Genomic DNA, 22,223 nt, shown 5'->3' with positions numbered 1-22,223 from the left:
TGCTTAAAGTTATTTATAATTTTATACCAAAATTTAATTTCAATTCTAATCGTTACAAATATTGTGTCCTTGTGATATGACTATTCTTTTATTATATATGTATATATATAAAATATTCTTTTACTTCTATTGTAATATTTTTTACTCATTTGTCGATTCTTTAACCTCATACTGCAAAATTGTTAACAATTCAAGTATTAAATTCAACAATAATTTATTGAGGTTGTACGCATTTCATGACTAAAATGATAATTCTGGTACGTAATATAATAAAATTTCTCATGTCGCTGTTTAAAGTATTGACAATTTTTCATCAAGTGTGTGAATATTTTTGTTCTTTTTTCAAAAATTTCTCATGAATCTTATGTATTTGGTTTAAACCAGAGTTTATTATTTTTTATTCCAAGTTACCATTTCCTGCGAAACGTGCGATGGCAGCGCCACCATACGGTAAAATACGTAATACACGTCCTACGATTCTCAAACGAAATCGATATTCGTCACGATCGATTTTTCAACATGGGCACGGGCAACATGGCGGAAGATAGCATCACACCACTTCTGTAAAGAAAGAAGTATTACCCAGCAAAATCACCCAGAAGGAGGTATCGTCCAAAAGTTCTCGGGTAAAAGTACAAATCAATAGTTGTTAGATTTGTGTATGTATTGCGTATTTTAAAGAATATAAATTATAAAACGGGCATTTTTGGCTTCAACTCAAGGTAAGATTTAACTATAATTGTTACATATCATTTTCAACAATTCTAATACTAAATTCAACAATAGTTTATCAAGAATGTACACATTTAATAGTCAAAGTACAAATTTTATTTAGTTGTCGAATTTCAGAAAATTTTTGTGACCGCGCGCAATGCGGTTGGTAGAGTCAGTGTTTGTTGCGAAATATTTTTATATTTTTCTGAGCAAAATGGCTCTAATTAAATAAACTAATCAATTCATTCAAATTATAATTCGCGAAGTTAGAGTCAGTGAGTCCACCGATTGTTACTTAAACGCGCGCGTTGATAGTCTTTCTGTTTTTGTATTTTCTTCTGTTCAATATTCGTTTTCGCTGTTAGAGTCAGTGCTCAAGAGGATAAGGCCTCTCCTGGAGATCAAGATCGTAAGTAGTCTTATATATTCTATCTCAATTTATTCAATTTTTCAAATTTGACAACAAAGTGTAATGTTTGATGTTTGTTTGCAAAACAGACGCTTCACAGCATCAAGTTTTGCATTTTTTTGGGGGGAAAATCCAACGGTGGCTCTGAAGTCAATAATGTAAGAATCTTTCATTAATAATCTCCAACTTAAGATTTTGTTTCGCTTTTAAATATAAATTCTAATGTTTAATGTTTTGTTACAGATCTTCTAGAGTCTCCATTTCCCCTGATCCTGTAAGAATCTTACGATGCTCCGAAAGCTAAAGATGTAAGTACTTAAGCGAGTTATATTCAAATTTTATTCTCTATAGTTCTCTTTCTATCGTTGAATGTAAAATTATAATTATAAAACAATTCTAATCTTTATCACTGTTAAATCATATTAAATTTAATTAATCTCGCAAATAACACTGTGTCTTTAGAAAGAAAATTTTTTATGTTTTTTAAGAAATTTCTCACGGTGTTTACTTACACCATGGGATTCTCAATGGTATCTGCTCGATGGGGCTCTTCACGATAACTTTTCCTGCTCCGGTACAGCATCGGTGATAATTTTCTTCACATCTACCCCGTGAGTCGCATGCATTTGTGTTCCTCCGGTCATTCAATCATGTCGTAGGACAAAAGGTCCGAATCGGCACGAGTGACTGGTTGTATACGTGAAATTTTTAATGAGCATAGTGACCGCGGGTATTTTTTGTACTCGTGAGTAGTAACATTTTTTTCAGATTTTTTATGTATTAGATCAGGATAGGGCTTCTTGCACATCGCGATTTTAACAATTATATTATACACGGATATACGTACACGTTTGTAATAAAATTAAAGTACCTTCAATATAAATGGTTGCAAAAGTAAAATGTCTATTTGAATATTCATATGGGTGGATGAATTATAAATATTTGTAGATAATTATTGTTAATAAACGATTTGTTTGAGCATTTGATAGTAGAGAAAACGGATATCCTCCGATTTCGTTGCTATGAAAGATGCAGTTACTTGTTGGTACTGGTAATGTGTTTTATCATAGTAATTAATAATTTTAAATTTAATCGTCCCTTCTATAATGGTATTAAATGATTTAATTAATTACGTTTTTATAATTATAAATCGCAGTAGAATTTGAAATGTATTATAACAGATTAGAACTTTTCCCGCAAAAAAATGTATGAAATTTTATGTGCAAGAAGAGATACTACGCGACAGGCAGATTTTTGAATCAAAGCAACAAAGTTTGGACACTGCTTTCGCATTTTCGAAAATGTGCTTTGATGCAGAAGTCGCCTGAGATTATTTCTATCAGTATTTAATTTGGAGTCAATTGTCTGATATTGTGATTGTTTGAGTCAATTGTTCATAGTGTCTTTCTCAACAACTTCAAGTCTTGTTTATTGTCTTTATTTTTTTGCGATTTCAATAGTTTTTGAAAGCTTAGAGTCAATTCAGTTTGAAATAAAATAATGCAACAGTCCGTTAGATATAAATTACATAAACTAATCATTTTTGTAGTTCAGGATTTTCAGGTTTAACCCCTTCCGTGTTGATTGTCAGGATCTCACTCACGTGCCCAGGTGCTACTTGGGTGGGTGAAAGACATTGGGCACGATGACCGTAGTTTGTAATCTTATAAAAAATTTCTCAGCAACTGACAATGCGTTAGCGTATTGTGCACGACGTATTTTCCACATGTGTATGTATGTGTGGTTAGGATGTGGAATTGCGTCGTTTTTATTGTTCCATTTGTTATGAATTGAAATATTTAAAATATTTATGCACTGATTTGAAGTATGAATTTCTTAAGTAATAATACTCCTTGACTATACTATGATTATATTATTAATTATAATGATTCCAAGTCAACTTGCACATGTACTTTCTATGGAAATTATTCTTTCTCAGTTATTATATAATATTTCGGGTATAAATATAAACGTATTTTAATCACGTTTTACGCAATGTTCGCCAGCCATTGTCAGTCGATTTCAGGAAAATGGTACGTAAATTAGAGTGTGAAAGTTGTGTGTTAAGCTCGGGTGTCGGAGGCGTCCCGGGACGTCCTCTCTAGTTTAGGTCGCGCCCGGGTGGTATGTGTGAGAACCGTAGAGTGAATGTGTTGGTGTGCCTGTTTTGCCATTTTTTAAATATAGGGCGACTGTTAGGATAGGTAGCATACTTTTTGGTGTGAATGTGTTTAATTATAAGTAGGTAGGGCCGGGCAGGTTGGCACAGTCTCTGGTCGCGTGTCTCCCTTTCGCGTGTCCAACCTGTTTCAGGAAATCCAATTTGAAAAATCGACAGTGAAATTGGTACAAGTAGAGCATGCCACTTGTCTCTGATTTTACTCTTCGATTTTTCGAATTTAGTATCGCGGTCGCGGTCGCGGGTAGGTCGCGAGTAGGTCCCGAAACGAACGCTTATGTAGGTATTGCTCGAGCACCCACATGCGAACGGACAGCGATCACTATGATCGATGGTCGTCCATGTGTATTGGAGTCAGCTTCAAGTTGGTTTTCGGTTTGAGATTAGAAAGACTCGAGCTAGATGTAAGTTTCAGCGGGCATTGCGCTCGAAGAAAGAAGAGGCTACAGAAGCCGAAGAGGCCCGGCAAACTGCCACGAAGAGGGTCACAACAAATGGCTTCTCATCCTCTGGATCATTCAAATGATTCCAAAGCATGGGATGTCATTCTTGTTACTACTTTGTCACTATGCTCTTTTAGTATTTGTAGTTCTATTTTTTTCTTTTTTTTCCTCTCCATCATCGTTCTTCTTCGGTTTGGGCAACTCGCGGTTTCTCTTGTTAGTATTGCGAGAGATCAATCACGGGTTGAATTAGTGTTTCGCGCTTGTTTATTAGTGTTGCGAAAAATTGATCACGGTTTTTAAACTAGAGTCGCGAGGAACTGACAATCGCGATTACTTTAGAGAGTTGCGATTTATGATGCTGTGATTCGTGATTGTCTTTTGCTGTGATTTGAATTTTTAAACAGTTTTACGTTGTAAAATTTGACTCGCATTCTACTCTGTTTTAAATTAAATTGTAGAGTCGTCGCTTATTAATTGATTTCCGAATGTTAGAGTGTTTGAAGAAGCTTTTCGTTCGTGCAGTTCTCTACTTTCTACTCGTAATAATTATCTGTAAATGAATTTAATTTTCGAGTTAGTGTTGCGTCATTATTTCATCGCGATTTCTTTCAATTACTTTAACACTTAGTGTTGCGGTAACGAATGATCGTGTTTCTGGAAATAGTGTTGCGTTTACAAATTGCCCATGTTCTTCCGCTGGATTCGTGGAAGGCTCCTGAGTCACCTGATGCACCTGCGAAATGCAACTTTCAGCACAGTTGCATCGGACGCGTCGCAATTGCCATTGCGTACTTCTGAAGGCAAGTATAGACTAATAGCGTACTTATTTTCGGGAGTTTTTGCTATACGACGATGCACTCGTCGCGTTTGATTTTCATAAATTGCCCATTTCGTAATTAATACTAATGAGTTAGTGTTGCGAAACAAGATACCGTTTGTTGCTCCGGTTCGTGTTTAATGCACATTTGACAATGGCCCTTCTGGTTACTGTCTTATTTGACCAACTTCGATCATTTTGCTCGATGTAGTTCTCCAATTCTGTTTTTTGAACTTAGAGTGTTCTAAAAAACCTTTTTTCTGTTTCAGGTCGCAGACTACGAAGTCTCTAGGTTCAATGTCTGTTCATATACCTTGTCTGTGACATGAGTTACCACACATGTGGCGTGTGATTCCGCGTCGCTGTGATTACGGGCGTACAGTGCAGATATCTCCACTGTCATTTCGAGGTATCCAGCTTAATCCTTAAATTCCCAGGATTAAAGGGGTTGATGATAATGATAAATAGGCTGTATAGATGGTAATTCGTTGAATCAATTTTGAATAAGCGGCGTTAATTTCGGTTAAAACTCGATTAAGCAATTTTCTTTGGCGATGGCTTTTAAGTTTGACGAATAGCTGAGCATATTCACGAGTTTGTAGTGATTGGGTTGTAATTGAAGTAATATAAAATCAGAATAAGACACATGTACGACTTTCTGGTGTGGGCTGAGAGAAGTATTCAGCAATTTTCATTATAGACCCTTTTTCTGTATCATAGATACTTAAATTGAATTAATTTAATACACGTAACTTCCACAATAACTTATTACGCGAATCTTACGATGATGAAACATTAGTATTATTTTTAATATCAAGCGACGAAACAAAAGTGAAAATTCTTTCGTGCAGATCCGTGATTAGTCTTCTGCAACGGATGGATATTAAATCGTTATCTTCGATGAAAGATTTCATCGACGTTCGGGACGTGGAAGCTGATCGCACGAAATAAGACGAACAAGACGCACGCAATGTGTTCTGTTCCCACGTAATCAAATACTGTCCTATCGGCGTTCTCATTTTTCAAGGTAGAAAGTGATTCCGCGGGGGATTGTAGTTGGAGATGTCGGAGGTAATCTTCCGAATTGGTACGATCTTTAGGGATTCGATGAAAGGGTATTGGCACAATTACCGTCACCATGACGTTGCTATTCTGCGGACGTAGCTATTGCGTTCTTTCGATTCTTTCCCTCGCAATCATGCCACCTGCAAAAAACCACGTACCAAAAGCTAACCAAAAGTTCCTTCAATCTTGCCTTATTTATGATCTGTTTTATTTTCGGAAATGAATGTGATCTTCTTCTCCATTCCTTTTTTTATCTTTTATTGATAATAACATTTAATTTCATTCGAATAATTGTATAGACTTTTTTTCTGTATTATATTTCATGATAGAAAAATATGAAAATAGTTTTAAAAATTATTGCAGGAAACATAAAAGTAGTAATTTAATATTATATATCTTAGTTACTTTGTTATTTCATTCTGCAAATGTGAAGAAGTAAGAGGGTAATAGAAAAGTTAGATGTTTACATGTAGTATAATGTTCAGTTTTCTTGAATTCATCTGTAAACAATATGCAAGTTAAATGGAACAGCCATAATATAGAACGGCGCAGTTACCTCTCGGTTTCTACCTCCATGTTTCTACTACTTTAGTCTGACCAACAGCGCTACCAGACTGATTCTACTTACCCATACGCTTCCAGAAATAGTGTTTTCAATTTCAGATTATATATAACTTGCGTAGAACATATAATAGATAATAAACGTATAAATAGAATAAACTTATAAATAGCTTATTCGCGCTTAGATAGAAATTGTTAGTGGCCCTTAAGTATAAATCTGTGATAGCGTGGCCTGACCACGTAGGGAAGCGGCGAAAATATATCGCGTTACACATGTAGCGGTGCCGCTTTTCGTAATAATCGTCGCCATTTATTACCGCAAAACCTGTCCGAGCGCAAATTCCCACGGAAAGATTCGCTGACTCGCCGGTCGGATCCGAATGCACGGCGTTACGTTACGTGAGAAAAGCGCGCGAAGGGAGAGACAGAAGATTGCACGCAGGGAAATTAGATAGTGGCGTAATAAGAAAAGTAAGGGAACTCGTTAGCCGGCTGACAAGAGCGTACCTCACTGTTCTGCCACGCGGTTTTAATTACTACGTTCTAATAGGAATTCGTTTATACTCGTTTTAATTGCTCGTGTGGACCAGTTTGATTTTCGCGTCTGCGCGAATTTACATTTAGAATTAAAAAAGAAGGCAAAGGAAAAAAAACGAAAACAAAAACAAAAAAAAAAGTAGAAGGAAAAGAGCGGAAGAAATAGTATAAAAATAGAACAAGGAAACGAACAGGAAAGTAATTAAAAATAATAGGGAAGTGGAGGGGAGTTTCAACGGGAATTTATAATGAGCATGTAGACACGTATACAAACATCGTGTTCATTCCCCTATTTTTTTTAACGCCGCGCCGCTCCGCGTACTGTACATCGATTTCAAAGGGCTTTCATCTCGACGATTTGTTTCGCGAAACTTTTCGCGTAATCAACGGAATTTGGAATGGCGTTTCGTTTCCGGAATAAATACCGGGTTCTGTGTTTTTTTTCCTTTTTTTTTTTTAATGAACAAGTTTTTTGCGGTTTTGCCGACAATATTAATTTACTTTTGCGCACCGACCGATTTCGCAAGCAAAAAGGAAAGTGCTCGTGGAATGTATTGGAAGCTGCTCATAGGTGAATCGTTCTTTGAAAATTTCAATTCAGTGATTTTGCAATTGTCGCCGAGCTCGGTGAATTTCGATGGAATTTACGATTCCAAAAGTCGAATACGTAACTGCACATAGTCGATTTCAGGAGATTGCGTTGAAATTTTCTTATTTTTCGGATTTTACAATCCGTTGCTTTTAAGATGTTCGACGAAGAACATTCTACTTCCACCGATAAATTTATTGAGCGTTGTCTCTTGTCCGACAGATTCACGTATTAGTTTTTTCGTAATTTTTAACGATTTTATTTTTACCGATGAAAAGAGATTTCGAATACTTGAGACGTCTCTCCGAGTTGTTGGCAATTTTACCGATAATAACGTTTCATCGTTTCTCAAGTGAGGTATCAAATATTAATTAAGTTGCTATTAATTCCGCTCGCAGCTAATTAAAAGCAGTAGGAAATGTCGCTCGGAGCGTTCGATAATCTTCCGACTTTTCAGAGTTTCAGCATCATAAAAATTATCTAATTTGCACATTTTTCTGTTGCAGCTGTGATTCATCAGTTTATGTCTCTATAAAATTAATACACTGTGTGATACAACATGTCTTTTTTATCGATATATAATAAAATTCTCAAGATAAACTAAAAGGAAATTGCTCCGATAAAATTAGTTAATTATATTCAATAAGTTGTGAATAGTCTCTTTAGATCGAATAGAGTTTCCTCTATCGAATGTAGAAATTATAATTCTTCGTTAAAATTCAATAATTCTCTTAAGATCGAATGAACAATCTGAATCCTTCATGAAACCGATCCAAGTATCAATTAATAGACAATAAAGATTTCATATTAAATAATAATCGAAAGTATCCGATAACGTAGAAATTTTATATTTATCCATGCAAAGCTGGCTGCTAAGTACAGACTCAACAAAATTTTCGATTGAGAACCTCGTTTGAAATTCCAGACGTTCACGCGATCGAACTCTTTATTTCTACTCTCGACGTAATTGTCCTAACATTTCCTTTTGTACGCGTCGTTGCATTCGAAATGAAACTCCTCGAATCTGAATTTTCGAGGGGAAAACGTCTAAAATTCACGCGAGGCGGAATTGACGAAACTTTTCGCTGAACGACGTTAAACGGAATCGGTAAAAAAAAGAAGAAGGAAAGAAAACAAAGTTCGTGACTAAGCCGCGACGTTAAACACCGTGCAAAAATACCGCGAGATTTTTTTATCCGGGCTCGAAACGATCGCGCGGCGAATAAAGCTCGAGGAAATAAAATAGGAAGGCGGGCGCGTACTTCTGAGTGGCCAGAGTTGCACAGGTCACGCGGAGAGGGATTTCCTTCGTGATTCTCTCTCTCAGCCGGCGTTCTTCCTCCCGGGGTTGGGTAGCAAGCCCTTGGTTAAATCGTCGCCGGGTTGCCTTCCGCTACAAAGAAATCTTACGCATATGGCTGGGTAATCCGCCTACGAAGCGCCGGTGGTTTCTCTCGGCCTTAGTTCGAAGGAACTGGGACGTCCGATATTAAATTCTCGTAGCGAGGCAAGAAGTCCGACGTCATCTTCGTCGGAAGGGGGACTTTTTCGCGGGACGTGCCTCGCAAATATTGACACGATATTTTCAACTCGCGTTTTCATGCTGCTGCTACTCCCTCTGCACCTTTCTATCTTAACGAATTCCATCGGTCATGAAAGACTGCTACGTTCCTTTTCCCCGTTCCTTCTCTCCGTTCATTTCGGATTTTACTTCTTCTGCCTCTCTCTCTCTCTCACTTTCATTCTTCTATCTATTCATCTTTCTTCCATTCTTACTTTTTCTTTCTTCCCTCCTCTTTCCCTCCCGCCACGACGTGATCCGTTCCTTTTGGTTTATTCGTAATCGATAAAGGAACGACCTTTCAACCGAGAGCTGACGTTAAATCTTTTTTTGCAATTTGAACGACTCGACAGCGCGAGAACGGATAAGGGAGTAGAAACTTGTTAGCCGGCTGATTCGAGTGGACAAAAGCTGCACAATCTGGCAAATAGGTGCCGGCGAAGGGGGCAACCTCCGGCCCTTCATTGTCAAACGTACCGCTTCCTCCCTCCTCCTTCCCTTTATTCATTTTCAACCATTACTTTTGCTGAAAATCGAACATCGCCAGACTGAAAAAGAACCACCTTACTCCGACCGTTTTTACTCGTCCGTTATCTGTTACATTATGCCACTATTTTCGGGGATCGCGATCCACGTTTGATACCGGATCAGTCCGGATATGATAACGCGCGGGCAATTCTGGCGAAATTAATTCTGACTTTTATTAGACCGAATTTTAGCCTGCGAATATTTACGCAAATTTTTTTTTATTTTTGTCGGAATTATAGAGAAAAGAAGAATGAAACCTAAGTCCACATCTGTTTCATTAAATATCAAATCACACGTTTTATTTTGTATAAATTTTGTTCATATCGAGAATATGCCGCCTGCAAATTTTCCATGAATGCATGAATATTCGTGGTTTAATTATCATCTTTTTCCTCCAGCCAATTTGAATCTTCACGAGAAGATTGCTTTGCATTAAATCGTTTCTCAAAAAATGAACAAATGAAATTGTTAATTTAATTAAATAAGAGGATACAAAAGAGATTATTTTCAGTATACATTAATGAACTTACAGTTAGTAGAAGTGTGTCAACTGTGTAGATGCTAGTCGCAGAAATATGAAAATTTATGGAAATTACGTGTATTTGAGTGCAACTTATCGAGTACGAATCAGTTGGCATGAAATGTCAAATGTTGCAAGTTATTACAATGAGTTGTGATAAAATCATGATTGTATCACTTTGATTATAATTACTTGTGTATAACATATTAAGGCATAGATTGTCGTGGCTTGTGTGTTCCTTTCAAATGTAAAACATATATGCGTATGTTTATCGAAACGATACACGATAACACTGATTAACAACAACGTATAAATACGTAATAATATCATTATTATTATTTGTTTACGTATTATTTGATTATTATCAGAAGTAATTAAATATGGTTCATATTATTACTTAGGTAGCTTGAAAACAATAATTACGGAGGATGAGTAAGCATTTGTTGCAATAATTTGTATTAATATTTCAACTCTATTGCGATCAAACAGCTTCTATGCCAATATCGGAGTATTGGAATTATGCTTTAACTGATTAAGGATCAACGTCGCGATTTTTGATTAACCGGATTAATTTCCACAGAAATTACATGATTGCATAATTAGTGTAATTTTTCCTTATTTTCTAACAAGTTTAGTAATCAAAAAACATATAGTAACTTCTTTTTTTGACGAGCACTATATTATTAAGTCCTATTTCTTCGTATTGGCGTTATGGAAAGAGATTCATACAGATCCTATGGTTTTATGAAATTTAAACAAATTAAAGTGTTTGTTAATTGTTAAATGCAAACAAAATAATTACGTATAATAAAGTTATATCAATTTATCATAACTGAACAATTACTGAAGAATAAGCATATCGTAGATTAATAATTAATGATCACGATCAGTCGCAAATATAGGTATAAACGATATTAAAGAAAAAGTTCGTTCTTTGCGGTTAATTCGTTGTTATAAAAAATTGATAGAAGAAAAGGAATTAATAAAATGAAGTATAACTTCACTCGCGGATATCTGGCAGCGTCTGAACGGTATAATATACGACAAAACGAAAAAATAATGTCAAGTGACGCTTGACATGCACGCTGCCATAGTAACCTGCCTTGTCGAGCTTCGTACGGTACCCAAGAGCAAAATGTTCGAATGCAAAGAGGTGGAAAAGATGGAAAAATGGATAGAACGGATTCAATGATAAAAAGAAGTAGAGGGAGATATAAAAAAAAGAAAGAGAGAGAGAGAGAGAAAGAGAGAGAACGATGAATCAGGTAAAATAGATCGTTGTAGTTAGGTTAGAAGAAGGCTGACAATTTTATAATCAGAGTTTCTATTCGACAGAACAATGGCGATGGTAATGACGATCGATTGGGATTGCACTTCCGTGAAAGCGAATTTGTCCTACTAATTTTTAGACAACTCCAGGGCTATATGTAAAATAATTTTTCTACGATATCGTACAATTTTCGTACATGAATTATTAAGTCTTATCGTTAAATCGCTACGATTGTAAATTTTAAAATAACGAAATATCAGATTGTATGTAAAATATAAAAATATTTATGAATCGCCATAAACGTCGAATTAATCTCAGGAGAATGTTTTTTTTGAGATCGATTTGCCCGAAAATATAGCAATAGCCGTACAAGGATAATTACTGGCACGATTAAGCTTGATTTAAAATAATTTATATAATACAATAATGTAATAATACAATATCTGATGATATAATATTAATATCTGATAATATTTAATGATTATTAAAGAGAAATATCAAATTTCATCATCTTTCGGAGGTTAATTCAGTCACTGTTGTGCTTAAATTTAAATTCGTTAACATATCATAGAAATCACTTTTTTAAAATTATTTCTGACAATACTTCCCACAAACAGCATAAACAAGAAAATGATTTCAACAACGTCAAAGTGTATTTCAACGAAGTATATCATATCAAGACAACATTATATAATATTACAAGGATACCTTATGTACACATGATATTTCAGAAATTAACAGTTAAATAATGCTAAGACTGTAGCAATTTATAAAACCAAAGGGGGAAAAAGTTATACCTCGAGTCAAAATTGAAACAGAAGTAATAGGTATCACGGCTCGTCTCACGTCGCGCAGTTTGATAAAAATTTTCGTCAATTTCGCCGCAAGTCGCGAGCGTCGCTGCGATGGAAGATCGCGTCGCGTAACAAACGACTGGCTCGACGCGTAATTTAGGACTCATTCGAGGCGATCCAGATACCAGCGGCGAAATCAACGAAGCGGAGTAACCCTCGAGGAGGAGTCGGAAGTTCGGTGGAATAACAATAGAAAAAGCGGAGGCAATGTCTGCCGTGCGAACGGCCGGTTGCCGTAACCGCGGCCTCGATTTCTCTCCGCTCCCGTTTCGATCGCGCCGAGCGCCGATAGAAATCGCTAATTCGCTTTTGTTCGTTTTCCTCGAGCGGCGAGCGTGCGAGTTCCCAGAGTTAGCAGCGCGCCGATGGGTCTTCGCTGCGATATGCTTCGGCAGCGGAATCGCGGAGAACAGGACGTGCTCATCCATTTTGAATAACGCGTTTCAAGCAAGTTTGCGAGTACAAAATTACAGATTCATCGAGCGCTTACGAGATTTCAAGATACGTGGCAATTTGTTGTGTTGGCTTTTGTTTCATTGTTTAAGAATTAAGAATCTCTTGCGCGTCGTCTTGACGTAGCGCGACTTTTTCTCATTTCAATCGGCAGAATCTCGGTGGGTCTTCACTCTTAGATACACAAGCTTTCGTAAATATAGAATCATTTAGAATAATAACAATTTAGAAACTAGAATTTAGAAATTCTGCTACTAAGAGCTTTAGAAATTTTAAATTAGAAATTTAGAATTTAGAATAATGTAGAAAGTTGCAGAAAATGATCGAACACATTTGGACACACTCCACAATAGCTAAACCTATTTATTACCTAGACGATAGATCTGTTTTTCACTGTTCTTTATTCTACCCACTATATAAAACCATCGTTTCTGCCGTTAATAATCTATAAATCAGAAAGGACTATCTACTATGCTGCTACGTAAAATTCGACACTGAAAAAGTTCCATTGGAAAAGGAAGGAAATTCTGTCTTCGACATATCAGTAAAAAATAATCAAACTTATCTTTCATTGCTCTGCATCGTAAAGAATATATCAAGGAATGTAAATGTTTATATTCCTAATTAAAATAATCCTATTCCCCGTGAGAAGTTATGATCTCACCCTCGCCATTATGGGAGAACGTGCGGCAAGATAAATTCGAAAGAGACGATATTGGGTAGGTATAGTTTACGCGTGATGCCGGCGACGAGGGAAATAATTTTACGATAGCGTATTTTACGCTATGTGTATGTGTGTGTTGGATGTACATATGTAGTAGTTGGTTCGCGGTATTGGACGAGGTAATAAGGTGACTGCGTTATACGGATGAGTTGATTAAGCTTCCAGACTGAACTTTACTTGTTAGAAGTTTACTTGCAGCGAAGATCTCCCAAATCGAGTATCTCTTTTAATTTAAATATTGCTATTTCCTATGTATATATGTATATACATATATTATTATAGACCTCGTAGGATTTATATCTGTGTGATAAAAAACTGCGAGAAATTTAAATTGCTACTTCCAAAGCGAAACCGTGAGAGTTTTCAAGCTTTTCATAAGTATTTAACTTCAGTGAGCGTTTACCCACTCGGAGTACCAATCGCAAGAAGAAAAAACAAACATCTAAAAAAACAGCTTTTATGGTACGAGTAATTTTCTCTCGAAATATATAATTACTTCCTCCAGTTTTCGATATTAATTGGTTTTCGATCGCAGTCGCGTACATTCTACTCGCTAAATGAACTTTTGCATTTGAAAAATATTTTATGATTCGAGGAAAATATAAATAAGTGCACGCATTTGCAAAAACGATATGTACGAGTAATTCATCAGCCATAACATTCCAGATTTATCCCTCCCCCCTCTCTCCCCAGATTTTAGCTCCATCTCACTTTTGAGATTAATTAACTTTCCAATCAGACGCGGCGATATGTTAAATTAAAGAACTTCGAAAATTCCGTTCGTGGTAAACTGATTTACCTCTGAATAAAGATGACGCTCGGAAATCCTGCGAAACGGTTTTATTAATTTCGCGCGCAAACGGGGGATCCAATAATTAAGGGGCAATAACAGAACTCGGCGGAGGATTTTCATATTTTCTTGTCATTGTTCGACCGGAAGACTGGTCGGAGCTGAAAGTAAAAATCCAATTACATGAGACAAGTGGAAACTGAAGAGCGAGCAATTCAGATCGCGTTTCTGCAGACGGGTGGAGCGACTTCGATTCCTCGATTGCCCCTGATTCCCGATAATCGTAAACGGATGAGCTCGTCAAGCCGTTCGTGAGCCGAGGAAGTGACGACGAGAATAAAGAAAAAGATAGACTTGCGCAATTCGTCATAGCAGCTAACTAAAGGCAGCTAACGGCGCGGTAATTACGGTTTAATTACCGAACACTTCTTTGCCACGTGATAACTCGGTCGAAATCATACATTACATTTTACTTTCTGGATAATGAGTATCGTGTAACTTCCATAATTAACTGGATAACAAGAGCTTTGTCGTTCGTGGTCTTTAAAAAAGACGTCGCGTTTTTTCAGAGACACGGATAGGTATCAAAATAGAAGAAGCTTGAAACGGATACCGATGTTTCTTCGGGAAAATTTGTTCGTTTGTCGGTATAATTAAAATAATTAAAAATCACGGGAGAGATCTCTCTTGTTATCATCGTTCATTTATATATATATATATATAAAATGGAGCGTGAAATGAAATGTGCTCGTGAAAGGACTCATCTGAAACGGGAATTTTCCTTTTACGAGTATAACACGCGTGAATATTGTACGAAGCGTTTTGAAATTTCATCACGATACTCGAGGCTGTTACAATTATATTAGTGTAATTTGAGATAAATTACATCTTGTGTTTTTTATAAATACTTTTTAAACAGTAGAAGAGTCTTTTATGCGGAAATAAACGAACGAGGCAACGATATATAAAAAGATACCACTATTTTATTCACCATCTAAAACTCCGGATCGGATCGCTTACTTCCGTCGCGTTGACTTATTAACTCGATCACCGTCGCTATAATCGCGCGAAAGTAACAGAGGAAGGAAAGGAAAAAAAAAAAAAAATGAAAGAAGGAGAAGAAACAATCTTGCCTCGTTTTTGAGCTCGTAACAAGGTGTTCGATGCTATAACGATCGTCGATAATTCGAAGGGCAGGCAGGTTCGTTTCTACTCCAGCCAGCTGCACCAATTAGTAGACACTTGACAGGCTAGGCAACTTCATCGTGGAGTTGCAACTTAAAAACAGCCAAGTGGATACGAAGCGGCGGAACTTCGTGGACGTGATTCGATGGGCAAATATAAACGACTTTGCAGCTTCGACAGAGCAGCGGTACACGCGGCGTTCATTAAATCGTAGCAATTATTCGGTCTGGTTCACCAAGGCTTTTCGAAATTGTCGCGAGTTTCGAATTTTCAAGACGACAATTGTGCACGGGCACCGCTATGCGACAAATTCATTTTAAATCTGATAATCGAAACGAAGAAATCCGTGAAATTTCCATTATCTTGCTCTCGTCATCTGAACAGTGTGGGATTCCGGTTCGTATTGTTTGAAATTGCGTTACGTATGTACATTGCGTTTTAAGTATGTTTCTGTCTAGAGATAATAATGGATTATTTATTTAAATAAGAAAGAATCAATAGCATGAGTTTAGTAGTTGAACGAAATATAATTTGTCTAGTTATCTATTTATGAGTAGAACAATAGTAGGAATTTATTTAAATAGAACGAGGTCGTACAATCAAATAAAGCCAAACAAGAAATTTAATTCCAAACGAATTGTAACTTTGTAAAGATGCTCTTGGGAAATTCTTTTTCAAAGATTTAATTAAGAAGATTTTAATTAGTATTAAATTTAATTTATTTAATTAATTAATATTTGATACGAAAGTCGTGATTCCAAACAGTTTTATATTCGTAAATTGCGACACGTGTGTCTAAGAGGTAGAAATAAAAGTGTAAACCGTGACGAAACGCATCAAGTGTTCTTCGCTAAAGTTAGTTATTAAAACCAACGCTTGCCATCTTCTCACGCAACCAGAAGATTATAAATTTAAATTACGATCTATATATTAATAGCACGTAAATGACGACGAATTAACAATAAAATCGAAATGAAATTACAAGATAGCAAAAACGGTATGTTCGTTGAATATCGCCGTCGTACGTACATACATGGAATGAATCGCGACAGTTTCCCTCGATCTATAAAACATCTCCGATCATTTCGAAAATCCTGAAAAATTTCGCTCGATGCGCGAGAAAGGGAAACGTAAAACGATTTACGAAGGCGCGACAGGATAGTACACGCGCGTAAATTCACGGTTGGGAATTAATTCGCGCGACTCGATTCGTCTTCAAAATCGGTCAGATTTCTCCCAGTTGGTATGTCGTATTGGCCACCGATACTCGCGGAATAAATAAGTGGAATAAATAATTGTTTGCCACTTGCCTCTTCCCTTTTTCACCTCCGTTTTCTTTTCCACGCCATTGACCGGAACGGAACAATACTCTTTTTCCTTCGTAGAGCCAATGTAAACGATCTAGCCGTCTCTCACGGGCCATGATAGAGGGACGTCGTTTTTCCAAGGAAAGTTTATTTCGGATTCACGTATATTTCACGTGGCCGTTCGCCACGGGGAAAGAACGACGGGGATGAGCGAAGCGGAGAACAATACGAGAACACGTTGGCAGCGGGAGGGGTTGGGGAGAGAGACGGAGAGTAGAAAGAGAGAGACTTCTTCGCGGAGCTAACGGAAAGTTAATACGGTCGTTGCGATTCCATTCGACTACGGGAATGATTATGCAGGCATTCCCTTCGTTCGCTCGCTTCTTAATTAAACACTGTATTAATATTTATCGCGGAACGTGTCATTATGCTAATGCTCGGCATCGCGATGAATTAAACCGTTTTACACTGGATGCTCTGTGATGAGAAATTGAAGTGGATACGAAGCGGAATTGTAAATTATACCGTAGCGGTTGCCGGTACGATCTATCGAACGTTTCTCGCGAAACCGTTCTCAAGAATACTCTGGACCGTGGTACGAAGCGTGTAAATGGGATTACATTCGATCGATCGAATTGTTAGAAATTATGTTAATATTGTCTTTTACGTTTGAGTAAGAGAGCCGGGACGTGGTTGATTTAATTATATGCATTCTTTCAAGATCTGTTTTATTTCTATTTGGATCTTCTACGTATCTTTGATGTGTTTTCTCTGTTATGATTGCCAAATTTCTCACTACGAGGAAATCACATTATCCGATGTTACATGAAATATTTAACTTGCAATATTAAAAGTGCAATTTTAGTTAATAAAATTCAAGAAGATTGCGACACAGTACAATATTCTTGTGTATTTTCAACGAGTTTTGAACATACTGAAACACGATATACAAAATAACACAGATTGCCACATAATTTAGAAATTAAACTCGATTACATGACTTATTTTCATTCGACTACTCCTATAACTCGAAGTAATAATATTTCTAAAAATTAAACAAATAATATAATGGTTCGTTTTCAAATCAAGTAGGAGCAAGCCTTGCGGGACATTGAACTTTCATATTCCATTCGTGAGTATGAAGAATCGCTGTATTTTTCCGTGGAGAAATTTTTATGCAGAAACGTGTGTGTGTGTTTGTGTGTGTGTGTGTGTGTGTGTGTGTGTGTGTGTGTGTGTGTGTGAACAGGTGTATATTTTACGCTTTAGCAGGAGGCTAAATGATGCCCCTGGTGGATCGTCCGTCATATTCTCGGGCGGAGTTACGTTTGTTTTACATTTCGAGCACAACGAGGAGCAAATGTTTCAAAGGATTTGCCGAAGAGCTCTCGATGAAGGCCGTTTAACTTTCGGATACTCGACTTGCGTGCCGTTCTCGTATACAACACGCTTCCGACGAGACGCGAAATTTCGTATCGCGAGACATTTACGAAACTCGATTACAAGCAAAGCATCACATACGTGCGAGACGAGCGCGATAGAACTTGGTAATTTCTCATTCGGAATTGTAACAAGACTTGAATAACAGCGTTACTTGAATTATAGGTCGCGATATCTGCGATAACGGAAGTAGTCCGACAGTGAAACATATCGACGACATTTCCGAAAAATGAACAAGATAAAGTAGTTTTTATTACGTCTCTAACTATGTAATCCTATGTATTTTTTATTATTTTCTCGACTTTGAAGAACAGAACTAATACTTCCATGGGTTTTAAAGTGAATAATAGCAAAATCCAAATTCTTTAACTCGTAAAGATGTGGCATAACACAATAGATACTGTAACGTGACACTGATAAATCCAATTTTTGAATTCCATTCCGTATAATGTTGTTGCTTTTTTCATTTTATTTATTCATTAAAATGTATTAAAATATTAACAAGTGTATATTTATTAATACATTTATATATTTATTAATATTTTGATATATATTCTCTACATTCAGCTTTGAAGTTAGTTTAATTAAACACAAATGGTTGCAAAGCTACCATTTCCATCTGAAGACTTTGGTAAAGTTGAACGACTCCATAAAAATACCTTCATTACGGTTTTCAATCTTCAAGCACCTCTCGAATCAAAGGAACCAACTGTACACAATCGAGCGTAACTTTCTAATTCAATCCCTTCTCGAGACCGGTATCGGTGAACCAGCCTTCTCTTTCGAATCTTAAGGAGTCCCTCTTCCCTGTCGATAATGAATCGACGAGAGTTTGTCATTGAAGACGAGAAAGTGTCGCGACTGAAGGCCAAGGTCAGCAACTCGAAGGCATCCACTCGCCATTTCATTATGCTTCTACACGAATTTCCCGTCAATGAATTCACCAGCGAATGAATTTACTGGATCGTTAAACCGAGGACGAAATTCACGAAAATTATTCGGAAATTATTTTTGATGCATATCGGGCAAATTTCAACGATTCCAAGGACAAGATACTGCCGGAATACAAAATAAATAGTTACCATAAATCGATATTCAGATTGGCTGGTTAATTTGTAGAATGAATTTCAATTTTCAATTAGGGCGAATGAATTAATGACGAATTAATATAAATCAATGTAGGTTGATCTGGTTATCGCGGTGAAAAAGGATGATCGGGCGACGCGTGTGTGAGTAGGAGTATATGTGTCGATGTACGAGACGTGATAATGTTTGAATTTGCGGGGAATTTCAAATGGAACAGTCATTCTATGCATCTCAGCTCTTGTTCATGTAATAACAATATAAATGAATAGGTACAGCCAATTTTATAGAATCAGTCGATAGATAAATGAGAACAGTTATAATCTGAGTATATTATACTATTCTCTACAGAGTTATAATCTGATTATATTATATTATTCTCTACAGAGAATTAAGAAATCAGAGAATTTGAAGATACATTGAATCACTGAAATATTCGTAACATTCTGCTGCAGTTGTCAAAAACGAATCATATTCTTTTACAGTATAAGCTTCAAAATTCTCATCAGCTGCCCATTTACTTGAATTGTTTGCCTCGATAATTTCACAATAATTTACCTTAATTACTTCATACATCACCATTCACAAAAATTTCGAAACCTGTTAAATAATATCTGTCAGTTTGAAAGAGTACGAATATTTCTGTATCAAACTTGAAAAAATTGCAAATTATTTCACGTAACGACGATTATAAAGAACAGATCCGCAACGTTTGTCGAAACGCATCTTCTCGCGAGTGAACGAGTGTCCGAAAAATTTCGCGAACAGCGACGTGAAAAGTAAAGCGTTCAACTTTTAAACGAGGTATCGAATTAACAGCTTAACCGTGGACACCGCGGAACGACGAGGTGTTAAAAGACATTACGGCAGAAAGTACTCGAGTATTCCTCTTTCTCCCCGGAGGCAAGTGAATCCGAGAAACCGAAAGAACAGGTTGTAACGCGAAGTTACGAACGTGCCGATCCGCTAGAGTGCCACGCGGCGAAGGCGTTTGCTCGTTCTTTTTCTTATTTTTCATTTCGAGTCGAGCTGGCTGAGTCAACGATTTTCTGACGTTTACAATGAAAGAAAAATATACGGCGCGCTGTACATTTAGTTTCATAAAACAGCCTGACCGCGGACCTCCTGAATGCCTCTCTCGCCCCCAACGCTTTGCACGCTTTTTCCGCCGCTTCTTCCGTCTCCACCCTCTCGCGCCGCCGCTGGAGAGAAAACGATATTATTCTTCGCGGCGTTTTCCAACGCGAGATCGCCGCGGTTTGATCATTATTATTATTATTCACCGTCTATAGGAACCACGGTTCGTAAACTGTCGTTTCCTATCTTTTGTTAGTCAAGTTTCAGCGAAAGGACCTAGCAAATAGTTTGCAGCGAGCATGCCAGAGCAGTGAAATATATTTATATAAATAAATATATATATGAATTTAACTTCTTTTGATAATAATAATAAATAGACTAATAGAAAATAGTGACAAAATAATAGATAATAATAACAAATTTCGTTACGTATAAGTCGAATCAATCAGAGTTAATATGGTCAATAGAAATGTTACAGACAAACAAATATTTTTAGAAATTTGAATAATTTTTTATAAAATATACAAACGGACGCCTGTGCTAGTCATTTTATATTCCTCGAGAATTACACTGCTATTAACATTTCCTCTGCGGGATATTTGAAATGACAGTTGTAAGAAATTTAAAGTTAAAATTTTTCTTTTAATAAAATGAAACTTTATTTAACTTTTATTTAATAAAATAAAGTATTTATTTTAATTATCATTTAAATTACAATGATTCGTATGTAGAATTATCTCGACACGGTTACTTTTTTAGCGTCAATAGATATTAATATTTTTGTTAACTCAGGTTAAGTGATGCCTGCCGTAAATGCGTTTAGTATTAATTCAATTTTCAAGAGACAAGTGACTCATTTTTATAAATATATGCGTATATATCTTTCATCACACTGGTAGATTGCGAAAGAAGAATCCCCTACCAAAGTTTATCTTTCCAAGTTACTTAAATTATACACTCCAAGGATTTTTTTAATTAAACCAACTTCTTCGAATTAGAAACATCGTTGAATTCCATTAGCTGTATAATTTCATTAAAGTAACAATACCTATCTGCTTTTGCAGATTAAAAGAAAATAATGTTTCTTTTCGTCTACGTTCTCGCTCATATTAAGAATCGAATGGCCAAGTGAAAGAGTTTAAGTTCGTAAAGAGACAATTATCGATCGGATGTTTACAAAAAAATGCCACGAACTTATATCGCTCGTGGTTTTCGGGAAAACTAACGGGAAGCCGGGTTAGTTAATCACGGTTGCCTGGTATTTTCTTTTCATCTCCCGGGATTTACATTCCATAACGTTGATAACTTTCGCCCCTTGCTGGATAGATTCGAGCGAAAGAATCGTCGGTTCGTGAAATTCTGATAAAATCAGCGGTCGAAGATCACCGGTCGTGACCAAAAGAGGGAAAGGGAAAGAGGGGAAAAACGGATGGGAGATTTGCAAAACCGGGCAACGCGGCACAAAGGTACATTCGCGAGGAACAAAGAGACGAGGAATTTTCGCTCGCCGAAGTTCATTTACGATTAAAAGGCAGAAGCCTCGGCGCGTTATCTTGTGGCTCTGGACTCGTGGAAATTTTTAATTCAGTGTTACATACGTTATACTTTTTATCCGGCCCAATTAAGTATTCTTGCAATAAGCAGCGCTCTTGGTAATTAGCCGCGAAGCAGTTTGTTTGCTTCTTTGAAGAGAAAGATAGTCGTTAATCAAACGAACTCCGTGTAACTGGCCGATCGTCGTAAACAAACGGATTACAAAACTAACGAGTACGTATCTCTGGTTTCCGGAACGAAGATAGTAACAAAGAGTTACCGGATTACGCGTCAACGGACCGGAACTGCACATGATGCACTGCCAATTCAATTATTTTGTTTACAAGTAGACTCGAAATAATCTTACGGACTTTTGTGCAAATTTATATTTTTGTGGCTACTGGTAAAGTAATAGAATTTAGATATAGATTTGTTTCGTCTAGCATGTCATTCAATATTTACTCTAGTTTAGTATACACTCTACTTTATACATTTACACAGATAGTTTATATATTTTTGTATTTTATACATGCGCTATGTACTTCTCAGTTTTTAAAATTATTCTCCGTCTTCTGAATTTG

At 36.6% G+C, this 22,223-nt stretch overlaps 1 long non-coding RNA gene across 1 annotated transcript; it reads left to right on the top strand.

Moving 5' to 3' along the window:
• The first annotated feature begins 291 nt into the window (after positions 1–291).
• Positions 292–4,589, top strand: LOC122531498. Its single transcript, XR_006307291.1, has 5 exons — positions 292–1,123; positions 1,213–1,281; positions 1,367–1,431; positions 1,612–1,734; positions 4,413–4,589. It is a non-coding gene; the product is annotated as an uncharacterized LOC122531498 (long non-coding RNA).
• The last annotated feature ends 17,634 nt before the right edge of the window (positions 4,590–22,223 follow it).

Source organism: Frieseomelitta varia, unplaced genomic scaffold, assembly GCF_011392965.1.
Source record: "Frieseomelitta varia isolate USP_RPSP 00005682 unplaced genomic scaffold, Fvar_1.2 scaffold_402, whole genome shotgun sequence".
NCBI classification, from domain to species: Eukaryota; Metazoa; Arthropoda; class Insecta; order Hymenoptera; family Apidae; genus Frieseomelitta; species Frieseomelitta varia.
Note: the sequence above shows the minus strand (reverse complement) of the source record. Positions and strands in the feature narration are given on the sequence as shown.